Source organism: Monodelphis domestica, chromosome 8, assembly GCF_027887165.1.
Source record: "Monodelphis domestica isolate mMonDom1 chromosome 8, mMonDom1.pri, whole genome shotgun sequence".
Taxonomy (NCBI): domain Eukaryota; kingdom Metazoa; phylum Chordata; class Mammalia; order Didelphimorphia; family Didelphidae; genus Monodelphis; species Monodelphis domestica.
The window spans coordinates 62,086,180-62,110,113 of NC_077234.1; positions in this window are offsets into that span (position 1 = coordinate 62,086,180).

Consider the following 23,934-nt stretch of genomic DNA (forward strand, 5'->3'; position numbering starts at 1 on the left):
GATAAGCAACCCTGAAAAGCATTTGGTAAGCCCTCACACCAGAGGAGTTAGATCTTTCTGAATACCCCATATACCCTATCATGTAGATAGAGTGAATGTAGATTAAAGGAGAAGTTATGTTAACCAGACCTATAAAATTGAGAGAGATTTCCTCTGGAATGATATAATCTCTTAATGTCTGATTTCATCATCAGAACAAAAATTCTGGTGTTCAGATGCAGTTTAGCTCAAGTGCCCTCCATAGTCGATATTTATAAAGTAGTGCTTTTAATAGTGGAACCACATTCGTGTTTACCTAGTATAAAGAATGTACTGTAGTTCACAGAGGGAACTTCATTTTGTCAGCTTCTAAATGTTTACCTGTGTTTGGAAGATGGCAAAATTCAGCAAACATGTGAATTTGGCAGTTCACTGAGTATGTTTTGTAGAGAGACCATGTAGTCTAAGTTCTAATTGGAATTTCCTTACAGATTTAGATATTTCAGTGTCATTGAAAATGCTTAAGCCAGACTAATCTATATATTTGCCCACATCGACTGTTTGCAGAAGATCACTGAACAATTGATTGTATTATATAGTCAAGTCAATTCAGTCATTTTCATGACTGAAATAGCCATCCTGCATCTGGTTACTCCAGTCAATAATGTCATTGAATCAGATTGACAATTCAGTGACTATTCAAAGATTGGAATGGGCAGTGAGGATGGATGAAATAATAAATTGGTCCTAGAATGGGCCCAATATACAGCTAACATTAGATTAATAGAGACAAAATATCACCCTCTTCCTCTTAATTGCTTTCTTTTTATTGAGGGTTCCACCATCCTCTTAGTCACTAAGGTTAGAAATTTCAGATTCATATTTGACTTTCCATTTCTCTTCCTTACCACATCAGTTGGCAAGTCCTCTTTGTTCAGCATTCAACATCTGTAACATTTGTACCTTCTATCCTCTTCTTTTCATAACTAGTTCAGGCCCTCATCATCTATCCTTCAAGGTGAACACTGTCTATTATGCCCTTTTCTTGTAGTCTCTCTCTTCTCTCAATTTGTGTGATTTTATTCTCTTTTGATTCTCCTCCTACTTGTCTTACCATTTCTCATTTTCCTTTCTGGAATATTATCTATGTCCCACCTCATAGCCTCAGTAACTTCTCTAGGTTCCCAGCCTCTTTTCTCTTGCTCCAACTTCATCAGGTCCAATGTGTTCAGCTATTTTATTTAGGCAAGTGACTTATAAATCTCCAAAACAAGCCTGAGTCTCTCTCTTGAGTTCTATCTAGATATATATCACCAAATGCTTATTAAACATCTACGTTTATAACTGGTTGTCTAAAAGGCATCTTCAACTCATCTTGACCCAAAGAGAATTCATTATCTTTTTTGCCAAGCCTATTCCTTTCCCAAGCTTTTAAATTTAATTTAAGCATTAAGTACTTTAATGCTTGGTGACTTAATTGGTTGACCTTAAAGTCATCAACATTCTTCCAATCACTTAGGTCTCAGTCTCAGTCATCCTTGCCATTTTTCTTCTTAATTGTCTCTCGCATACCCAGTCTATTTCCAAGTCTTATCAATTATAAATCCTCCAGAAATCTCATATATGACCCTCTTTATTCATATGGCAGCTATCTTGGTTCAGGTTCCCATCAGCTTTCACTTAGACTATTGAAACAGTTACTCCTGACTTGAATTACCCCCTCCAGTCTTTCCCTTCTCTAGTTTATCCTTTATGTAGCTGTCAAAGCAATCTACTTAAAAGTTTGTATGTGTCACCCCTAAGCTCAAGAACCATCAGTGGCTTGGGGAAAACATAAACTCTTCAGATTGGCATTTAAAGCACTTCACAATCTTCCTCCAGCTTACCTTTTAAGACTTATTTGACATTATTCTTCTTTATTTTCCCCATGTTTCAAACAAACTAGCTTTCTTATTATTTCTTGGACTCATTATTCCATCTTTCAATTCCATTTGCTTCCTGGCTGTTCCACATCCCTTGAGTGAGCTTTTTCCATCACCCTTCTTCTAAGATTCCATACTTTTCTTCAAGGCTTAGTTCATATGGTACAGGAAGCATTTGCTCATCTCCCTAGTTATCAATGCTCTCTCCCTTTTTCGATGATCATTTCAATACACATCAGTTTTCATGTTGCACTTTCCTACCCCAGTAGAATGTGAGATCCTTGGGCTACTTTTTCATTGTCTTTCTATCCCCAATGCCACACAAAATTCTTTATACTGAATAGGTGCTTAATAACAATGGCTTTTTGCATTGGAATAAATTGGATGAATCTCCTTGTCTCCAGTTTCTCCCCTTTCTAATCCATCCTCCACAGATTTGCCAAAATAACTTAATAAACTCATGAGTTTTTATCATTTTCCTTGCTCAAAAGTTTGGTGGATCCCTGCTGCCCTTCATATTAAATACAAACTACCATTTCTGTTCTATCAAAAACATTCCCACTTATCTTTCCAACTTAATTTAGATTATTCCCCACCATGTAATATGTGATAGCCAAATTGTACTCTTCACTATTCCCGAACCTGACATAGTTTCTTCTAATTTTACATTTACTTAAGCCACCATCTCTTATGGCAAATGCAAACATATTTCCTTCTCAATTCAACTGCTAAAAAATCAGGCCTTCCTTTATATCTCAGCTCAGATGCCCACTTTCCAGAGTAGCCTTCCCTGTCCTTCTCTATGGAATCTCATTATCACACATGAATCACATAAATAGACATGTATTTCCACATGCCTGTATATGTGCATATAAATATATGCTGTTTATACATATATTTATGGGTTTCACTTCATTTTGCTTCTTGATCCCATTCACTCTCTATATTTTATTAAACTTATCTATTTACCTTCTGTATATCTACTCAGTAAAATTCTTACTCCTTGAGGGCAAGGATGATTTTGTTTTTGTCTTCGTGCTCTTAGCCTCATGATTGACATATGGTAGAAAGTCCATAAATATAGATTGAGTTGAAATATGAAACACATATGAGGAATCTGAGGGGACCCAGGAAATCAACATGTCTCAATAATCACCTGTGACGAAACTTTCATGAATTAATTCATTCAACAAATTTGTGTCAGCTGCAATGGACTGAGCTAGACTCTGGAACAAAGTTTCTCATCTGAAAAGCATGGAACATGATATTAGGAATCATTCAAAGCTGGGCTATTACTTTGGTAAGTTTTTGGAATTACCCTGGAAAATTAAAGCATATATACAGAACTCTACTCAAAGGCAGTATTCTGTTGTGGCTAGTGTGCCACTCAAAGGCAAGAAATTCCATGTTCACATCTTGCTCTTGAGACCTATTTGTTGTGTACCCATGGTTGCATCACTTAGACTTTATCCACCTCAGTTTTCTTTTCTGTGTAATGGGAGTAATGATACTTGTAGTATTTGCCTCATAGGGTTATGGTGAATATTAAATGGAATAATGTATGTAAAATGCTTTTCAAACTCTTAAGTACTATATAGAATGTCATGTGTTGCAAACTGAGCTTAAGGAACTTTTCAAGGAAGCAGCATGAGAGGAGTGAATTAGAACATTCTCCTTAGCCAGCTTCCTTTGGGTGTCTCAGAAAACTCTACAGGATGTCCAATTTCCTATTGCAACATAAGCTTGTGTTATTCATGACCACATATTTGGATGTAATCGGGTTGACATGTAAGTGACCTTGGATTTGCTCCACTGTGTCTGTTTCCCCCTTCAAAGGCTCCGGGAAAGAAGCAGCCTTCTCCAGAGACAGCCCAGTCGATATCAGTGACTTGCTCAACAGAATTGTGACATTGAAGGAGCTGGAAATGAATTCTCATCTCATTTGCACATTGCACAGAGATTAACAGTCATCATAAGGGATATTCCTGTATGAAAAATCCTTCCTCTGGACTGTATATTGGCCCAGATCATTCCATCAATTCAATACAAATTATTTCTGGGCTATTCCCCTTCATTGAACTGAGGAGTAATCCCAATTGCTTCTCACTGTTTCTAGGACCTTGATTAAATGATAGCCCCTCCTGATTACTTTATCAAGTCTGGCTTCCATAGATTATTGACAGCTCCATGTTAACGAACTGCCTTGTTTCTTTGGCAGGCTGCCAGCTGAATGGAAATGCAGCTGCTCCTTGAGATGGGGAAAGAGAAATGCCAATTGATACAGTCCTCCTGGCTTTTGCAAAGCTGACAGACCATTAGCAGTTGTTGAAATTGTTTTGGTGGTTGTTAGCACGTTTGCTTTCTCCTCAGATTACTGAGGATTGTCAGACAGAGTGGAACAGACCGTTGGGAACATGATACAACACCCTACCTCAGTACCTAGTTGCATTCCAGCCACCTTGTGGGTTGTCTCAGAGATTAGCTGGATGAATGAAATGAACTGGTTTGGCCTCCTTCTACAGTACATGGAAATGTGGTTCCCAGAAGGTTTCAGAGACTCCTTGGGCATAAACCACACTCTTGGTTTACTTCCAGTATGTACTTAAAGTGCTATGTAGCAGGGCCCTAGCCTTCGACCATTTGGAGGTCCTGGGACTGAAGCTAGATGTGGCCCTTTCCTATTTCTAGAACTCCATTTTAGAAAGATTCTTTGGAAGGTGTTGCTGGAGTTCTGATCTTCATGGAATCTCTGATAGACTAGAAACATGAGCAATACTGTTAAGATTTCTACATTTGGCATTAAGAACGCTGAGTTTGAAATATTGACTTAGCCTCTTTCCAGGGAGGTGATCTTAGGCAAGTTGTTCCTCAAAAGTGGATTGCATTATGATTCAGAAGAGCTACGTTTGGTTCTAGGATCTGTCACTCCTAACTTGGGTCTTCTTTGTTGAGTCTCTCTTAAACCTCTATAGCTTCTGTTTCTTCAGTGGCAAAATAAATGGGTTGGATTGGATTAGAGGTCCACAAACTACAGCCCTTGGACCAAATACAGCCTGCTGCCTGCTTTTGGATAGCCCACACGACAAGAATGGGGACATATAAAAGCAGAGAATAGGTTGTATTTGGCTCAAGGGCCATAGTTTGTTGACTGCTGAACCATATGATCATAGAGGATGCCTCCAGCACTAAATATGTGACTCTATGGCCTCTCAGACTCTCTGTTTTCCCATCTATAAAATAGGTTTAGACTAATTCCAAGGTTTTACCCCACTCTAGAATTTGGTGATTTGGTGACTGGTTTGAAACAAACTTTAGTATCTACTTACATTTCCCATCTATGGACTCAGGTTACTTTGAACATAAAATCAACAATGACTGAATTGTGCTCACATCCTGTCTTTGACTCTGTTCCTTATCTATATTTCATATTTAACTCATCATGTTATTCCCTTATCAGAATCTATTTATATTCTTTTATATTTTCTTTCCTCAATTTTTCTGCCCCAGGCTCTTCTGTCCTGTGCTTCTCTTTATCTCTTTATGTTACTGTTAAATGTTATTAGAAATATACTCTCTTTGGATCATATACAGCTTATGGCTCTGGTTCAATGTAATAGCTCCATACAGCTTCAGAGTAGGTCTGCATACAATCCTTGGTAGTATTCCAGGGAGAGACTGAGCCAGTCAAAATCCAATTTCTCTAGGGTGGCTCTATACTGATAAACCACTCTACTGACTTTCCATTAACCCCCAGAATCACTATATACCATCTATGACTACCTGGGTCAGTCTTGGACATGAGGCAAAGAGAGACTGGGTTAATTTTTTAATACCTGAGTAGACTTACCAGGAAAATATGATTCCTGGGGGCATGGTGTTTGAGTAGTAGTGATGTGAATACCGCCACAAATTTTTAGCCTTCAGTGCAGACAGAAGCTGGATTTGGTATTTGCAATTCTCAAAGCTATTACATTTGCTATGCATTGGGCCAAATTGAAGCAAATGTTAATGTCAGGTGGGAAGAAAACAGTCAGCTACAGTGAATTTCCTGCTTGGATGGTGAGATAGCTAGCTCTGCACCAGAAGGCGTGACCAGAGATTCCTACTTCCTCATCTTCTCTCTTGAAATCGATCTGTTGGAAAAGATCAATTTGTGGCGAGAGGCCTCAGCTGGGCTTCCATATGTAGATCAGGGGGCGGAATGTGCTGCGTGGTGTAGAATTCATAATCTATGACGATTAGAAGTGCAAGCACCAAATTTCACAAACTGGCCCACTTCCAGCTTTTCTGAATGAGCTCCTGAATCCGAACGGCATACTGAAAGAAAAAAAGAACAGCAAAACTGCTAAATGTGCAATTTAATGAGCTTCCCAAACCCAGTGCCTTAGAATGAACAGAAAGGAAAGCAGATCCACTTGGGCCTCAGTGGCCAACCATCTTTTTTGCCATGTCAAAGCAACTTGGCCAGCATCCCTCTGACACAAAGATGGCCTTGATTTTCTTACACTTTTTTTTTTATCATTTCAGAGGAAAATGTTTGACGTGAAAACAAGAGAAAAAAGAAAAAAATAGAATTAGAGAAATGAACAGATGGTATGTAAGTGTAATGATGATTCAGTTATACCATATTATAAATGAGCTATTACAAAATCTCAGGAGGAGTTTCTGGCCCAATACTTGAACATAATGGAGAAAAACAGTCCTTTTTCTCTGAAGATTTTATTTTTCTCTTTTACATCTCAAGAAAATGCAGGCAAAATGAAGCACCTCTTTCCATACCTCAGAAAGTATAACAGAATACATAGTATACTCACCGTAGACAAATTTCTTCCTCTACCTCATCCATTTGACAAAGACCATAAGTCAACAGCATTGTAATCCAGATTAATTGCCTTCAAAATATTTCTGTGGCCTCAGAATCTTAAGGCATTATGGGTTATAGGGTCCTTAGGACAGAAGAGCTGAAGTTATTTCAAAAATTACCGTTTCCTTGTAGTTGAGGGAGGCAAAGTATTTCCTCTGTCTCCAATGAAAATCTGTTTTCTGGCAACTTTTATAATTTTCCTTATTGATGGTAGGAATTGGTTCAGACTTAACTTTATCATGTATCTGGGATGTTCCCACTAAAGCTGAAATAGAGGTGTCACTTTTAATCATTCAGCAGATGTAGAAAAGTTCTTCTGGGAGAATTCTCTAGTTTTATTTCAAACATAGCTCCTTCTTAGTCAACTGAGACAATAGCAAAGATAACTGCAAGACCCAATAAGCATTTTTAAAAGCCTGCCATGGGCCAGATACTGTGGTGGGGTGATGGAAAGAATGTTGTTTCTAGAGTTGGAGAAAATCTGGCTTCATATCCATACTCCTTGTGGGACCTTGGGCAAAATTATTCAGCTCTTGGACCCCAGAATCTTTATCTGTAAAAAGAAGCAAATTGATTTAGCTGGTCCCTAAGATCAATTCAACATCTCCAGGTAATATCATATGATCCTATTTACTTTGCTCCCTGACCATGTATTCTGGAGGTTCGGAAGTGACTGAGAACGTCCCACTCTATTTGGCTTCAACATATTAGAGAGATTCTTATATAGGTCAACATTGGTGAATAACTCACATTTATCTAAATCTTTAAGACTTGTGAAGTGTCTTGCTGATAGTAACACTGTGAGAAAGGTAGTATAAGTATTACTCTCTGCATTTTATAGGTAAGGAAATACTATATCTATGAGCTTAGGTTACTTCATTGTGATCACACATGTTCATAAACTCCAAAGCCAGATTTGAATCCATGTTTGGTGCTCATTCCATTCCATTACTTCTATATGGGATTTTGGAATGCAGTGATCTCTGAGTAAGAGCTACTCAGTTAACAAGAAAGGCTGGTGAAAAGCAGCATCATATGGTAGAAAAAACACTACATCCATTTAACTAACCATGAATGCATAGGTCAAATTCTTGGTGTTTTTTCCCCTATAGCTTTCCCTGATGCCTTCCTCTTGGTCCTGGAATTCTGAGCTTTCATAAAGGATCCTTAATAAGAGGGCTATCAACAACTCTGTCCCTTTTGGAGAGATGAAGGATCATAAGGGTTTATCATTTTTCCTGACATTTTCCTAGGATTGTTCAGTCCTTTCCCTCCTCCACACCTTCCCATCCCCTAGATACTGTTCTCTTTCTGGCTAATTCAGCCTAAGGATCCATGGGCCTTGTCATTAGTTCTGTCATTATACCCTTAGGACTTCTGGACCTTTCTATTCTGACCTTGGTTGTTTTTTGTTTGTTTGTTTGTTTGTTTTGTGTGTGTGTGTGTGTGTGTGTGTGTGTGATCTCCTCCACCAACAAATAGCTCTTTAAGAGCAAAGATTCTTCTTATTTGTATGCCCATGGCTGAGCATAGTGCTCCACACATAGTAAATGATCAATAAATGCCTTTTCATTCATTTATTTAGGAGACTCTCCAATGATTCACATTTGGTGTAACAACCACCATGTAATGTGCAAAACAGAGTATCCAGAAAATCTCACTATCTCCAGCTAATTGTTCTTCAACATGGACTTCATGTTGGATCTTCTCAATCACTGTAAGTTTGTGTGTCCTTGTTTCATGCCTCCTTTGATACAAAGACTTAGAAGATTATGACTTCTCTGTTACATCTTCCTAGGAATCTTATATAATTTTATATAGGAGACATCTTGTTAGAAGAGAATCATTCAGGTGATATTTTGCTCACTTAATAAAATGTCTAATTAGGGATTCATTCAGTACATTATTCTAATACACATTTTATATAAATGGGTAGTAGGTTATATGAGTTAATATCTACTATTCTTTGTCTCTTTTTTTTGAGAAGTAAAAAGATCTAAGATATTCCCCCTCCTCACTTTTGGAATCTTTCTGTCCTTGAAAATCAGTCCCTTGGTGCTCTCAAAATTTTGTCATAATGATCCAACATGATCCAAGTCTAATCACTAGGAACACTCCATTTTCTCTTCCCATCTTTTTCTTATTCTCTATGAATTCTAATTTCCCTTTAAATACATCTGGGACTAATGTTAAAGTCCAAATGTGGTGGTTCTGTCTTCCTTGATAGTGAAGAGAGTTTGTCAATTTTTTTTCAGATCTTTTATGTCTTTCAATTATATACCAACTACCTCTTTTCATTTTAAAGTTCCTTTGAATATGATTTTGCTATCATGGATCTCTTTTTGATCACACTACTACACAAAGCTGTTGTAAGTGGGATCAGTGTCTTCCATTTATTTTCCATCTGTTTGTCTCAATAACTTGTTTAAATATGTCAGTTTAGAAGTATTTTAAGCATATATCAACTATTAATTTTTTATTCTTTTAATATTTGCTCTAATAAGTTAGTGACTCCTGTTTAAGGGGGAAGGAATAATGTCTTGCATTTTCCTCTACCTCTATTACTTTCCTTTCCTTTTTAAAAATTGATCCCTCACTAAAAGCTAACTCAGGAATAATTTCCACTTCAGAATCAAGTCCTTTCTTGTTTGTTAACATATTAAAGATTTATTTTTGTGATGTTACTCTGTCTAGTGCTTTCTAATTATTTTCTTACAGAAAGAATGTGATGTTTGAAGTTTTTGTATTATCTACAAATTTTAACCTTTTTCACTTCTGAATCATATTTTATAATTTATTTTTGCTATTCTCAGTCTCACTTTTAGATGGAAGTCTCTGAGTATTAAAATAAAATAAAATTTAATTTTGAGGGTCTGCTTTATTAATTTCTTCCTAAAATTTCTCTGTCTTCATCTTCTTCAACAGATGTTGGTACATAAGCAGCAATTATTTTGATGGTGGTCTTTCTGCAAACACTTTTCTTAAGCACTGCAATATGAGATAACCATATGTCCCATGAAATTGTGTTTTTGTTGTTGTTGTTGCCTATGGACATACAGCTGAATCAACTCCTCCAGCTCCTTTATTTGCCTATCCAAAGAGAGGCTGTGAGGCATCCTTTCATTTAATTGCATCTACCTTCTGTTTCCCTGTTTCCTTTATATTGAAAGTGCAAGAGTGATATGATTTGATTTTCCTAGTAGTATAGTAATCTAGCAAGGGGTTGTTGGACAAAGATCTCACACTTAGAGAACTAGCATCCAATTTAAAATTTAAAAACAATCTCACAACTGAGTGATTATTTGCCATCCTCCAACATTTCTCCATACATTCTCCATTTTCTTCCATGTCACTTAATAATTAAAAGTAGACCACATAAGACTGAATTTTGTCTTATGAGTTGTCATAGTCAGATGTCGTGAAATAATTCATCACTAAGTAGCCAACATATTTGGATGAATCTCTGTCCTTAGGTAGACTAATGCCTGGAAAAAGTTAGTTTCTTCAATATATTCAAATATTCCCATCATGGTAGAACCTGCTGAGGTTTTTACATGCTGCTACTATGACTGTTAGGGACCAAATTCCACATCTATGCCATGATGAGGCAGTGAAGAAGTCCTTTGTGGAGAATCTTATTCATGATAGATAATAAGTTCTTATTGAATGAATAATTATATAATTATTATATACATTTATAAATAATTAGGCACAATAATTATACAATTATACAAATAATGGATTTGACTCCTTATCTTTGAAAAGGTAAGGAGGAGTCAAATCCATATATATGTCCATATACTATATATATACATATATATTAATATACATATATTTCTCATGTATAGTAGAGAAGGCATTCCTGATCAGTTATACATATAACTGATGTTATATATAGTTATAAATATATATATTTATAACTATATAACTAGATGTCTTCTTTCAAACTCTGATATACTGGAATTCCTCAGAATTATTAACAAGCTAAGGAGCTGACTCCTTAATATTCCAAGGCATTAGAACTCTTTTTATCAGTACTTCAACTGATCGCTAGTAGTATGCAATAACTGTTTTTATGATAATAATAAATTGATATAGTAGAAGTAATTATTATTATTCTCATTTTACAGATGAGGAAATTAGAGCATAGAAAAGTTAAGTGACTTACTTACCCAGGGTTGCACAGCTAGTAAGTGCCAGTGGCAGGGTTTGAATTCATGTCCTTTGAATTTCAAGTCTTGCACTCTATACACTGTGCCTACAATTGCTTTATATGATAATCTTGATCACTCTGAGGATTGTCGATCTATCTATCTATTTATCTATCTGTCTATCTATCTATCTATCTATCTATCTATCTATCTATCTATCTATCTTCCATCAAGTTTATTTGTTGATGTTAGGGTTCTGACACACACACACACACACACACACACAGATTGAGAGAGAGAGAGAGAGAGAGAGAGAGAGAGAGAGAGAGAGAGAGAGAGAGAGAGAGAGAGAGAAAGAGAGAGAGAGAGAGAGAAGCAAAGTAGGGCCAGATTGGGGTTATGCATAAATTCCTTTTATTATGACAAAGAAGCAAGTTTTTATGCAGAGTTCTATTAGGCAATTTGATCCATAGATCAAGTCATACTTATATCAGTGAGACATTTGCCTGCAAATGACATAAAGATTTTTTTTGTTTATGGAGGATTTGTATAAGAGGTCTAAAACTTTCCAAGAACAACAATTAAAAAAAATCTCTAGAGGCTTAATGAAAAATTTCAGAATAAGCCTTGAACAGTTCCCCAGATAAGACACTAGCAACTGTATAATTATCCTAAAAGCCAGGGTTTGAAATCTTTTGGAGGAATTTTAGGAGAAAAAAATCACCAACACTTTGAACCAGGAAGGCAAATCTTTTGAAGAGAGTACCCTGGATATGTCTGTAGAAACCATATCCTGCATCAAGAGATCCAGAATGAATTTTGGGATATAATGAACTGAACTGAAGGAGGCTGAATACATTTATTCTGAATGCAAATTCTTATGCCGAAGGGGAATGTCCCCTAATTGGATTTTTGTCAATGTTTTTTATTATTTATTGTTTTTCTTTTCTTTCCCTCTTGTTCCCACATTGCTATCATTTTTCCCTTCCAAAATGCGGCGTTTTATACACCTTTAGTGGGAGAATCCTTAGAGGTATAGGTTAGTTATTTGAAATGATTAATTGGGGAGACTAGCCATGTTAATCTCCCAAGACCATCAATGGAGTAGATTTCAACATGCTCATCTCCCAATAGAATCACAGGGGGTATTGTGAGAAGGGAATTTGTGTTTTGATTTGATCAATGAGAGATTTGGACTTCCCTTCCATTTGTTATGAATTTTGGTCAATCAGTGACCATGGAATTGATCCCACAAGCACTGCCCCCTGTGTGGTGCCAGGCTAATTGAGGAACTGTGATTGGTTCCATGGGGGCTGATATAGGAGAGCTAGTGGGTGAAGGAAACAATTTAGAAGGTGAGACCCTGCAGGAAGCTAGAGTTTGTTTGTTTGTTTGTTTATTTGTTTGTTTTTGGTTTGTTTGGTTTTGTTTTCTGAGACAAACTATGTGGTGTTAGCTTTACCTCCTTCCTACATTTTCCTCTCTCATTATCTTTACCTTGCTACTAAAGCTACTAACAGCCTCAAAACTTAGTTAATTTCTATATTTGTGAAACCCATTCTAATCATTACATCGCTTACTTTAAACAAGGTCTTTGCCTTAGAGAGAACACAGAGGGGTCTTCTCTTTTTTCAAATTACATTAAATTAAATATTTATTTATTTATCTTTAAATTTGTTTTATTAATTAATTAATTTAGAGTATTTTTCCATGGTTACAAGATTCATGTACTTACCCTCCCATAGTCCCACCCCATTCCCATAGCTCATGTGAAATTCCACTAGGTTTTATATGTATCATTGATGAAGACCTATTTCTATATTATTAATACTTTCTCTAGGGTGATCATTTAGAGCCTACCTCCTCTGCCATATCCCCATCAACCCATGTGATCAAGGAAATGTTTTCCTTCTGTTTCTAGTCCCACAGTTCTTTCTCTGGATGTGAATAGTGTTCTTTCTCATAACTTCCTCAGAATTGTCCTGTATCATTGCATTGCTACTTTTAGAGAAGTCCATTACATTCAATGGTGCGGCATTATATCAGTCTCTGTGTACAATATTCTCCTGGTTCTGCTCCTTTCACTCTGCATCAATTCCTGAAGGTCATTTCAGTGCACATGGAATTCCTCCACTTTATTATTCCTTTGAGCACAATAGTATTCCATCACCAGCAGATACCACAATTTGTTCAGCCATTCCTCAATCGAAGGATATCCATTCATTTTCCATTTTTTTTGCCACCACAGAGAGAGTAGCGATAAATATTTTTGTACACATATTTTTCCTTATAATCTCATTGAGATACAGACCCAGCAGTGGTAAGACTGGGTCAAAGGGCAGGCAGGCATTTAAAACCCTTTGGACATAGTTCCAAATTGCTTTCCAGAATGGTTGAATCAATTTACAACTCCACCAACAGTGTATTAGTATCCCAATTTTGCCACAACTTCCCCAACATTTATTAATTTCCTTTGCTGTCATATTAGCCAATCTGCTAGGTGTAAGGTGATACCTCAGAGTTGTTTTTATTTGCATTTCTCTAATTATAAGAGATTTAGAACAATTTTTCATGTTATTATTTATAGTTCTAATTTCTCCATCTGAAAACTGCCTATTCATGTCTCTTGCACAGTTATCAATTGGGTAATGGCTTGATTTTTTTTTTTTTTGTACAATTGATTTTGTTCCTTATATATTTGAGAAATTAGACTTTTGCAGAAATTTTTGTTATAAAGAATTTTTCCCAATTTATTGCTTCCTGTTGTGACAGAGGGTTTGCACACAAGAAGAGTGACAGGCTGACTAATTAATGGATCTGCTCACCTCAATGGGGGAGGGGTCCCAGGAGGTCTAGAATGTTGAGAACCCAGAAGATTCTGACTGGGATTTCAGTTGGCTCTTTCTCAACCTTGAGACACCTAGGAGGAGAGGTCTGGCCAAACCTTTCTCCTGGGGATATACTCATTTTTTTCCTCTCTTGGTGACTGGACATTCTCTCCCTCCCCCCAACCTCCAACACAAATACCCTACTGAATGGATAGCTGAAGAAAACATTTGAATCTCTGTCAAAACTGTACCTCATATCTCCTGGTGCTCTGGGTCTGAACTGTGGCCAGAGGACCAAAGACCAGGGCCAGTCAACCTTACTCTCTCTCAGGGGGCCCAGGCTGCCAAGGCCTGAGTTCCCCCAAACCCGAGAAGGGAGGGAAATGGATAGTTAGAGAAGGGACACCTTCCCCTGCTTTCCTCACTCATTCTTTTCCTGCCAACCATTTTCTTTGTGTTACCCCAGTCCAGTTGACTTAATTTATATTAAAGTTGTCATCCTCTCCCAAAATGACTCAAATGTGAGTGGGACAGCCTCAGGGGGAAGAGTAATCTTCCTGAAGAGAAACCATTAGGCTCTAGTAGTGGAGGAAGTCAAGAGCCAAATTTGTGAGAGCAGCCATAGCTGAGGAGGGAAGGCTGAAAGGGGAAAATTACTCAATTCCCACCCTCCACTTCTCTCTCTGAGCAACCTTAAACCATCAGCTTTCTCTCCTGGATCTTACTTTCAGGGGAGATCTTCATTCTTCCCCTATCTTTTTTTTTTTACCACCAACCAATCCCTCCATTACATGTTCTAATTTTGGTTGCATTGGTTTTGTTTGTACAAAACCTTTTTAATTTAATGTAATGAAAATTATTCATTTTACATTTTGTGATACTTTCCATTTCTAGCTTGGTCTTAAATTCTTTTCTTTCCACAGAAGCATCTTCTGTGAGAATTATCCATGGCTCTTTTCTCACTGGGTCAGACCTTAACATCTCTTTGACCCTATCACTTAATACTGTTTTAGTCTTGGTCATTTTGTTGGATTCTAAAGTGAAAAGTAGTCACCCATACACATTGAAAATCAAACCAAATGTAGATGCATTTGGAAATTGCCTGTTGAGATAGTATTTGGAGACCTAGAATATTCATAGTTCTTAGCAAATAAGAGCAATTTTACTTCAGTTAGAATCCTCTTCTGTTTACTTGAGTACATTGCTTGGTTTTCCATTTACCACTATAATTCCCATCCCAAAAGCCTATTAGTATAGGACTTTCTTAATTGGTGGATCAGTGTCCTAAGTCTGTATGAGGGGAAGGCCATTGATCACTTTCAATAAAAGGAAAGTCACATATTAATTTTTGGCTATTGAACCATTTTTGAAGCTATCTAATATAATAGTCAACTTCAGTAAAAAAACACCTTTTTTTTTTTAACAATTCCTTAGTTTATACTCCTTAGTCAAGGGACTAATTGGTTATAGAAGCAAGGAATCCCTTTCCCAAGACTTTTTGATTTCCTGAAATTATAATCTGTTGTTAAATCTTAGAATGTAAGTATCAAGGCTTCCCCTTTGCTTCCCACACACACAATTCAAAAATCCATTAATTAGAATATCTTAAATAACTAATGTCAACTGTAAAACATCAGGAGGAAAACAGCATATGTCTTCCTTATCTATATTATACATGATGAAGATTTAGACTCAGTAATTTAAATTCCTTCCATAGATCAGAGATCCAGAGCCCAAGTGAATCTGGGAGGAGGGGGGGATTTATATTAATCTACATATGAAGAAGTCATATTACTCTACCAATGGTGATCACTATAAGTTCATGTACCAAATTTATTGAGGCAGAATTATGCAGTGTTAAGTATGAATTTGGAGAGGAAGGACTGGAGTTCAAATCCAGTCTCTGCTACAAGCGTTACCAGTGGTAAGACATTTAATCTGAGTCTCAAGTTACTCAAAAATGAAGAGATTAGACTAGATCAAAACTAAATGAAATGGCCTATAAGCCCCAAATCTATGATCCTGTGTTCCTAATCTCAACTGACCCCTCACTCACTTCCACTCAGTAGACATTTTATTATTTCTTGATAGATTATATAGTCCATATTTTTTATACCAGTGCTTTCATCTGAACATTTTATTTATTTTTTGAATTAATTTATTTAGCCAATTTAGAACATTATTCCTTGGTTACAATAATCACATCATTTCCCTCAATTTCCTCCACACATCCTTCCCACAGCCAATGTGCAATTTCATTGGGTATTACTTGTGTCCTTGATCAAGAACCTATTACCATGTTGTTGGTGTTTGCATTAGGATGTTCATTTAGAGTCTACCTCACCAGCCATATCCCTTCCTTCTGTGTTTCTACTCCAACAGTTTTTCCTCTGAATGTGGATAATGGTTTTTCTCAAGAAGATGTTCAGGATCACTGCATTGCCACTAATCAAGAAGTCCATTACATTCCATTGTACCACAGTGTATTGGTCTCTGTGTGCAATGTTTTCCTGGTTCTGCTCCTTTCGCTCTGCATCACTTCCTGGAGGTTGTTCCAGTTCACATGGAATTCTTTCACTTTATTATTCCTTTGAGCACAATAGTATTCCATCACCAACATATACCACAGTTTGTTCAGTCATTCACCAATTGAAGGGCATCCCCTCATTTTCCAATTTTTGGCCACCACAAAGAGCGCAGTTATGAATATTTTTGTACATGTCTTTTTCCTTATTATCTCATTGAAGTACAAACCCAGCAGTGCTATGGCTGGAGCAAAGGGCAGACAGTCTTTTAGTACCATTTGGGCATAGTTCCAAATTGCCCTCCAGAATGGTTGGATAAATTCACAACTCCACCAGCAATGCATTAATGTCCCCACTTTGCCACATCCCCTCCAGCATTCATTACTTTCTTTTACTGTCATATTAGCCAATCTGCTAGGGATGAGGTGATACCCCAGAGTTGTTTTGATTTGCATTTCTCTGATTATAAGAGATTTAGAACACTTTTTCATGTGTTTATTAATAGTTTTGATTTTTTTAAACTGAAAATTGCCCATTCATGTCCCTTGCCCCTTTATGAATTGGAGAATGGCTTGATTTTTTGTACAATTGGTTTAGTTCTTTATAAATTTGAATATTTAGACCTTTGTCAGAGGTTTTTATTTTGAAGGTTGTTTCCCAATTTGTTGCTTCCCTTCTAATTTGTTGCATTGGTTTTGCTTGTACAAAACTTTTTTAATTTAATGTAATCAAAATGATTTATTTTACATTTTGTAATTTTTTCCTAACTCTTGCTTGGTCTTAAAAATCTTTCCTTTCCCAAAGATCTGACATGTATACTATTCTGTGTTCACCTAGTTTTCTTATAGTTTCCTTCTTTATATTTAGGTCATTCACCCATTCCGAGTTTATCTTGGTGTAGGGTATGAGAGGTTGATCCAAACATTATCTCTCCCACAATGTCTTACAATTTTCCCAGCAGTTTTTATCAAATAGTGGAATTTGGTCTTCAAAGCATGGATCTTTAGGCTTATCATTGACTGTCTTGATGAAGTCATTTACCCTAAGTCTATTCCACTGATCCTCCTTTCTGAATCTTAGCCAGTACCAGATTGTTTTGGTGACTGCTACTTTATAGTTTAGTTTGAGATCTGGGACTGCAAGTCCTTATTCCTTCTCATTTTTTTTTCATGATTTCCCTGGATAACCTTGATCTTTTGTTTTTCCAAATGGACTTTGTTATAATTTTTCTAATTCAGTAAAAAAAGTTTTTTGGTAGTTCAATGGGTATGGCACTGAATAAGTAAATTAATTGGGTAGGATTGTCATTTTTGCTATGTTAGCTCATCCTACTCACAAGCAATCAATGTTTTTCCAATTGTTTAGATCTAGTTTTAGTTGTGTGGAGAGTGTTTTGTAGTTGTGTTCATATAGTTCCTGTATTTATCTCGGCAGATAGATTCCTAAGTATTTTATATTGTCTAGGATGATTTTAAATAGAATTTATCTTTCTAATTCTTGCTGCTGAGATGTGGTGGAGATATATAGAAATGCTGATGACTTATGTGGGTTTATTTTGTTTCCTGCAACTTTGCTAAAGTTGTTGATTATTTTGACTAGCTTTTTGGTTGATTCTCTAGGACTCTTTAAGAAGACCATCATATCATCCACAAAGAGTAATACCTTGGTCTCCTCATTGCCTATTTTAATACCTTCAATTTCTGTTTCTTCTCTAATTGCTACAGCTAGTGTTTCTAGTACAATGTTAAATATTAGAGGTGATAATGAGCATCCTTGTTTCACTACTGATCTTATTGGGAAGACTTCTAATTTATCTTCATTGCAGATGATGTTAATGATGGTTTTAGATATATACTATTTATTATTTTTAGGAATGATCCTTCTATTCCTATACTTTCTAGTGTTTTCAATAGGAATGGGTATTTTATTTTGTAAAAGGCTTTTTCTGCATCTATTGAGATAATCATATGATTTTTGTCAGTTTGCTTGTTAATATGGTCAATTATGTGGATGGTTTTCCTAATATTGAACCATCCTTACATTCCTGATATGAATCCTACGTGGTCATATTGAATAACCCTCGTGATCACTTGCTGGAGTCTTTTTGCTAGTATCCTATTTAAGATTTTTGCATCTATATTCATTAAGGAGATTGATCTATATTTTTTCCCCTCTGTTTTTGACCTGCTTGGCTTTCGAATTAGTACCATATTTGTGTCATAAAAGGAATTTGGTAGAACTCCTTCTTTGCTTATTCTGTCAAATAGTTTGTATAGTATTGGTATTAGTTGTTCTTTGAATGTTTGATAGAAATCACTTGTGAATCTATCTGGACCTGGGGATTTTTTCTTAGGGAGTTCTTTGATGGCTTTTTCTGATATGGGGTTGTTTAGGTAATCTATTTCTTCCTCTGTTAATATAGGCAATTTATATTTTTGTAAATATTCATCCATATCACTTAGATTGCCATATTGGTTGCCATATAATTGGGCATAATAGTTTTTAATGATTGCTTTAATTTCATCTTCATTAGAAGTAAGGTCTCCCTTTTCATCTTGGATACTGTCAGTTTGGTTTTCTCCTTTCCTTTTTTTAATTAGATTGACCAGTACTTTGTCTATTTTCTTTGCTTTATCAAAGTACCAGCTTCTAGTATTTTTTTTTAATTTTATAGTATTTTATTTGATCATTTCCATGCATTTTTCATTAAAGACAAAGATCATTTTCTTTTCCTCCCTCCCACCCCCTGTGGCCGACGCGTGATTCCACTGGTATCATATGTGTTCTTGACTTGAACCCATTGCCATGTTGTTAGTATTTGCATCAGAGTGTTTGCTCAGAGTCTTTCCTCTGTCATGTCCCCTCAGCCATTGTAGTCAGGCAGTTGCTTTTCCTTGGTGTTTCTACTCCCTCAGTTTGCCCTCTGCTTTTGGATAGTGTTTTTTTTCTCCTTGATCCCTGCAGATTGTGCAGGGACATTACACCGCCACTAATGGAGAAGTCCATTATATTCGATTATACCACAGTGTGTTTGTCTCTGTGTACAATATTCTCCTGGTTCTGCTCCTCTCGCTCTGCATCACTTCCTGGAGGTTGTTCCAGTTCACATGGAATTCCTCCACTTTATTGTTCCTTTGAGCACAATAGTATTCCATCACCAACATATACCACAATTTGTTTAGCCATTCCCCAATTGATGGGCATCCCCTTATTTTCCAATTTTTGGCCACCACAAAGAGCGCAGCTATGAATATTTTTGTACAAGTCTTTTTGTCCATTATCTCTTTGGGGTACAAACCCAGCAGTGCTATGACCAGCTTCTAGTATTATTTATTAAATCAATAGTTCTTTGACTTTCAATTTAATTAATTTCTCTTTTGATTTGTAGGATCTCTAATTTAGTCTTTATGTGAGGATTTTTAATTTGTTCACTTTCTAGTTTTTTAATTTGCATGCCCAATTCATTGACCTCTGCCCTCTCTAGTTTGTTAATATATGAACTCAAGGATATAAATTTCCCTCTTAGTACTGTTTTGGCTACATCCCATAGGTTTTGAAAGGATGTCTCATCATTGTCATTTTCTCCAATGAAATAATTAATTGTTTCTATGATTTGTTCTTTAACCATTTTTGGAAAATTGTATTTTTTATTTTCCAATTAATTTTTTATTTATTTCTCCATGTACCCTTACTAATTGTTATTTTCATTGCATTGTGATCTGAGAAGGTTTCATTTATTATTTATGCTCTTTTGCACTTGTTTACAATGCTTTTATGTCTTAATACATGGTCAATTTTTGTGAATGTACCATGTGCTGCTGAAAAGAAGGTGTATTCCTTTTTGTCACTGTTTATTTTTCTACACATATCTACTAACTTTAATTTTTCTAAGATTTCATTCACTTCCCTTACCTCTTTCTTATTTATTTTTTTTTGGTTTGATTTATCTAGTTCAGATAGAGGGAGGTTCAGGTCTCCCACTAGTATAGTTTTTCTATCTATTTCATCCTTTAACTCCTCTAGTTTCTCCTTTAGAAATTTGTGTGCTATACCATTTTGTGCATACATGTTGAGTACTAATATTTCCTCATTTTCAATGCTGTCTTTTATCATGATGTAATTATCTTCCCTATCTCTTTTAACTAGATTTATTTTTACTTTGGCTTTGTCAGATGTGATTGCGACTCCTGCCTTCTTTTTATCAGTTGATGCCCAATAGATTTGGCTCCATCCTCTTACTTTCACCTTACGCGTATATACCTTCCTCATGTGTGTTTCTTGTAGATGGCATATGGTAGGGTTTTGGATTCTAATCCACTCTGCTATTCACTTGCGTTTTATGGGTGATTTCATTCCATTCACATTCAGAGTTATGATTGCCAGCTCTGTATTTCCCAGCATTTTGACTTCCACTCCTAATCCTGCCTTTTCATCTTCCACTATTTCCTTCTACACCAATTTTTGTTTTTAATCAGTCCCTCCAGTTCCCAACCTTTTTTTATTTCCTTTTCTTCCCCCTCCCTTTTTATACCCTCCTTATTTTCTTTGCAGTCTTTTTAAAACTACCTCCGGTTGTCTCCATCCCTTGTACTGCTTCTCTCCCCACCGGTTCGTTTGTTACCCTTCTACTTCCCTATAGGGTGCAACTCAATTCTCTGCCCCAATGGATTGGATTGTTTTTACTCTTTGGGTCAATTTCACTGAACATAACAGTTGAATATTTCCTATCTCCAACCTCTTCACCCTTCCAGTGTATTGATGTTCTCCCCCCTTCCTCCATGAGCTACTTCGTGACATATAATTTTATCCCCTTTTGTTTCTTTCCCCATTTCTTTTAGTATTAACCCCTTTTTAGCTCTAATTGTGTATATGTGCATATATAGTCATACACATGTATATGTATTTATGCATACATATATCTATATGCATATTTATATCTTGTCATTTCATCTTATTCAGTTTGTCATTGTTTCCTCTAAGTATAATTCTTCTAGTTGCCCAGGTGATAATAACAATTTTTAATAGTTACCAATGACCTCTTTTCCTATAGGGATACATTTTATTTTAACTTATTATGCCTCTTAAACATTTTTTTTAATTTTGTTTTGTTTTTCTTTTTCCCTTCTTTTTTAAATTACCTTCTCTTGAGTTCTGTTCTTGGGCATCTTCATAAAAATCTATATTCAGGCTAGACTACTAGCTTTTTCTGATGTTTAACTCTACAGCTCCAGCCCCTACATCTTACCATGACCAGTGACCAGAACACTGTCCTGAGAATCACATTTTCCTTCAAGGCTCAACAAATGCTGATTTCTTCCATTTAATATTTCCTGATTTCTCCAATTGATAGATTGTTCTTTATCTTCCTCAGTTTTCTTTTTTTTTATTATACTTATGTTGTATTTTTACCTTTATACCTCTCTCTTAGTAGTATATATATTCTTTGAGGTCAGAGCTTGTTTTCCATTTTTGTCTTTGTCTTCCAAGGGCCTTGCACATAGCAATCACTTTATTAATTTTGTGAAATTGAATTAAATTAAATTGATTATGGTCACTGATGAACTGTGATACAGCTTTTAAAGATCTTGAGGTATAAAAATTTCCAACTGTTTTGCATTCTCATATTCAATTACACCTTTGGCCAGAAATTTCTGTATGTCTAGGCCAAATCCTTCTTGTTAAAATTTAAGTTCTTAGTCAGTCTTCTATGTAGGTGGCTGACAACTTATTTATGTCACTATAAGAAATGCCTTCAGGACACATACAGTGAAGGGTAATATTAAATGATTAGGTACTCCTATAGAATGCTGGGAATGAGAAATGGTGCATCTTTAAAGCATTTTTTTCAATTAGCAAAGATCTATTTCTACTGTCTCCTCTACCCTCCCACTGAAATAAAAAAAAATCTGCTCATATACATAGTCAAGCAAAACATACTCTTATATTAGCTGTTTCCTAAAAATTGTGTCTTATTTTATATATATATATATATATATATATATATATATATAGCTTATCACATTTCTATCAGGAGGTGAGTAGCCTTCATCAATATTCTATATTTGGGGCTGATCATTGATTGATTTTTCTTTTTTGTTCAGAAAGACTCTAAGACAGTAAACCAGAATTATAGAATTATGCTCTCTGGTAGTAACTATACATGTAATCCAAAGAGGTAGGGTGGGGAGGGAAGACAGGCAATCTATGTTAAACTTCTGTTGCTATTTCTTAGAGTATTTTTTATTTCTCCCTTTTTATCCACTTTCAAGTGTAAAGGCGACCTCCCTGATCTCTTAATCTTCTGGGCTGCTTACTCTCTCTTTCTCTTTGGTGGAGGTCAAGTCACTATCAAGCAAGAAAGGCTGCAGGAAGGAAGTAACCTTTGAGTTGAATTTCAAAGGAAACTAGGAATTCTAAGAAGTGAAGGAAAAGATTGAGTTTATTCCAGGCTTGGGGGACAGGCTAATAAAATCACCAATAATGAAATAGAATTATATATATATATATATATATATATATATATATATATATAAAACAACACACTGGCCTGTTTGCTGGTTCATTGTCTATACAAAGAGTAGTAATATATATATTATGTACAATAAGCCTAGAAAGAACTTTGTGAAATAAACTTTTCAAAAGTTCCATGCATTTATATATTAGCACAAATACTTCAAGATGTTTTATTATTTTGATAACTGTCCTTTTTTACTCAGTGGTCTTTTATCTCTGCTTCCCACTTTCCTCCTTGAAAAATGACCATCCTACTTCAAAATTTTCATGAAATCAGAGGCAGAACTGACCTCTTACTATCTGTGAAATAAGAGAGAGAGAAAAAAAATAAAATGAAAGAGAGATGGTTAGGCAGTATTAAGCTCTCAGTTTGAAAAGTTACTCCACATAAGCTCACTTTCAATTGTGAATGCATGTTGTTAAGGGCTTTAAATGCTAGACAAAATAGTTCTCATTTGATCTTAGAAGTAAGAGGGAACTACTGGACTTTGGTGAGTAGAGAAGTGACATAGAACTTGACTTTAGAAATGTCACTTGGGCAGCTGTACTGAGGAAAGAATGGAAAGAGGTGAGAAACTTGGACAGAAACGTAAATTAACATGCCATTGCAATAGTCCAGACAAAAGGGCCTAAACTATGCTGCTGGTCATAAGATTAGAGGACAGGAGACAGATGTTCACATTGAAAAGACACCTTCTGATTAGCTCTGTGGGGTAATTCTGAAAATTAAGGTGTTTGTCATTGTGGGTAACCTGAGCACCCTTAACTTGGGATTTCATGAAGAATTTGAGATAATAGAGTACTGCCATTCTTTGAGAAGGGAAATGAGGGGCCCAAGAAGAGAAACAATAAGTAAAAAAAAGATAGTATCACTGGAATAGTAAAACAATGTTTCTCTTCCAGTTACTACATACAAGAAACGTTTTTACATTTATTTCCCACATTTTCACAGGCCATTTTTAAAATTTCATGCAGACTATTACCAGAGAATGTGTAATAGGATATTTGCCATATCTTGCATGGCTAGAAATTGAAAATGCCACTAAATGCACTGAAGAATCAATGAGAAATCATTCCTGCCTTTAGGAGTATCCTTCCCCCTGCTTTCCCTAAACCTTATTATTGTGGTCTTTATACATTCAAAGCCTGACT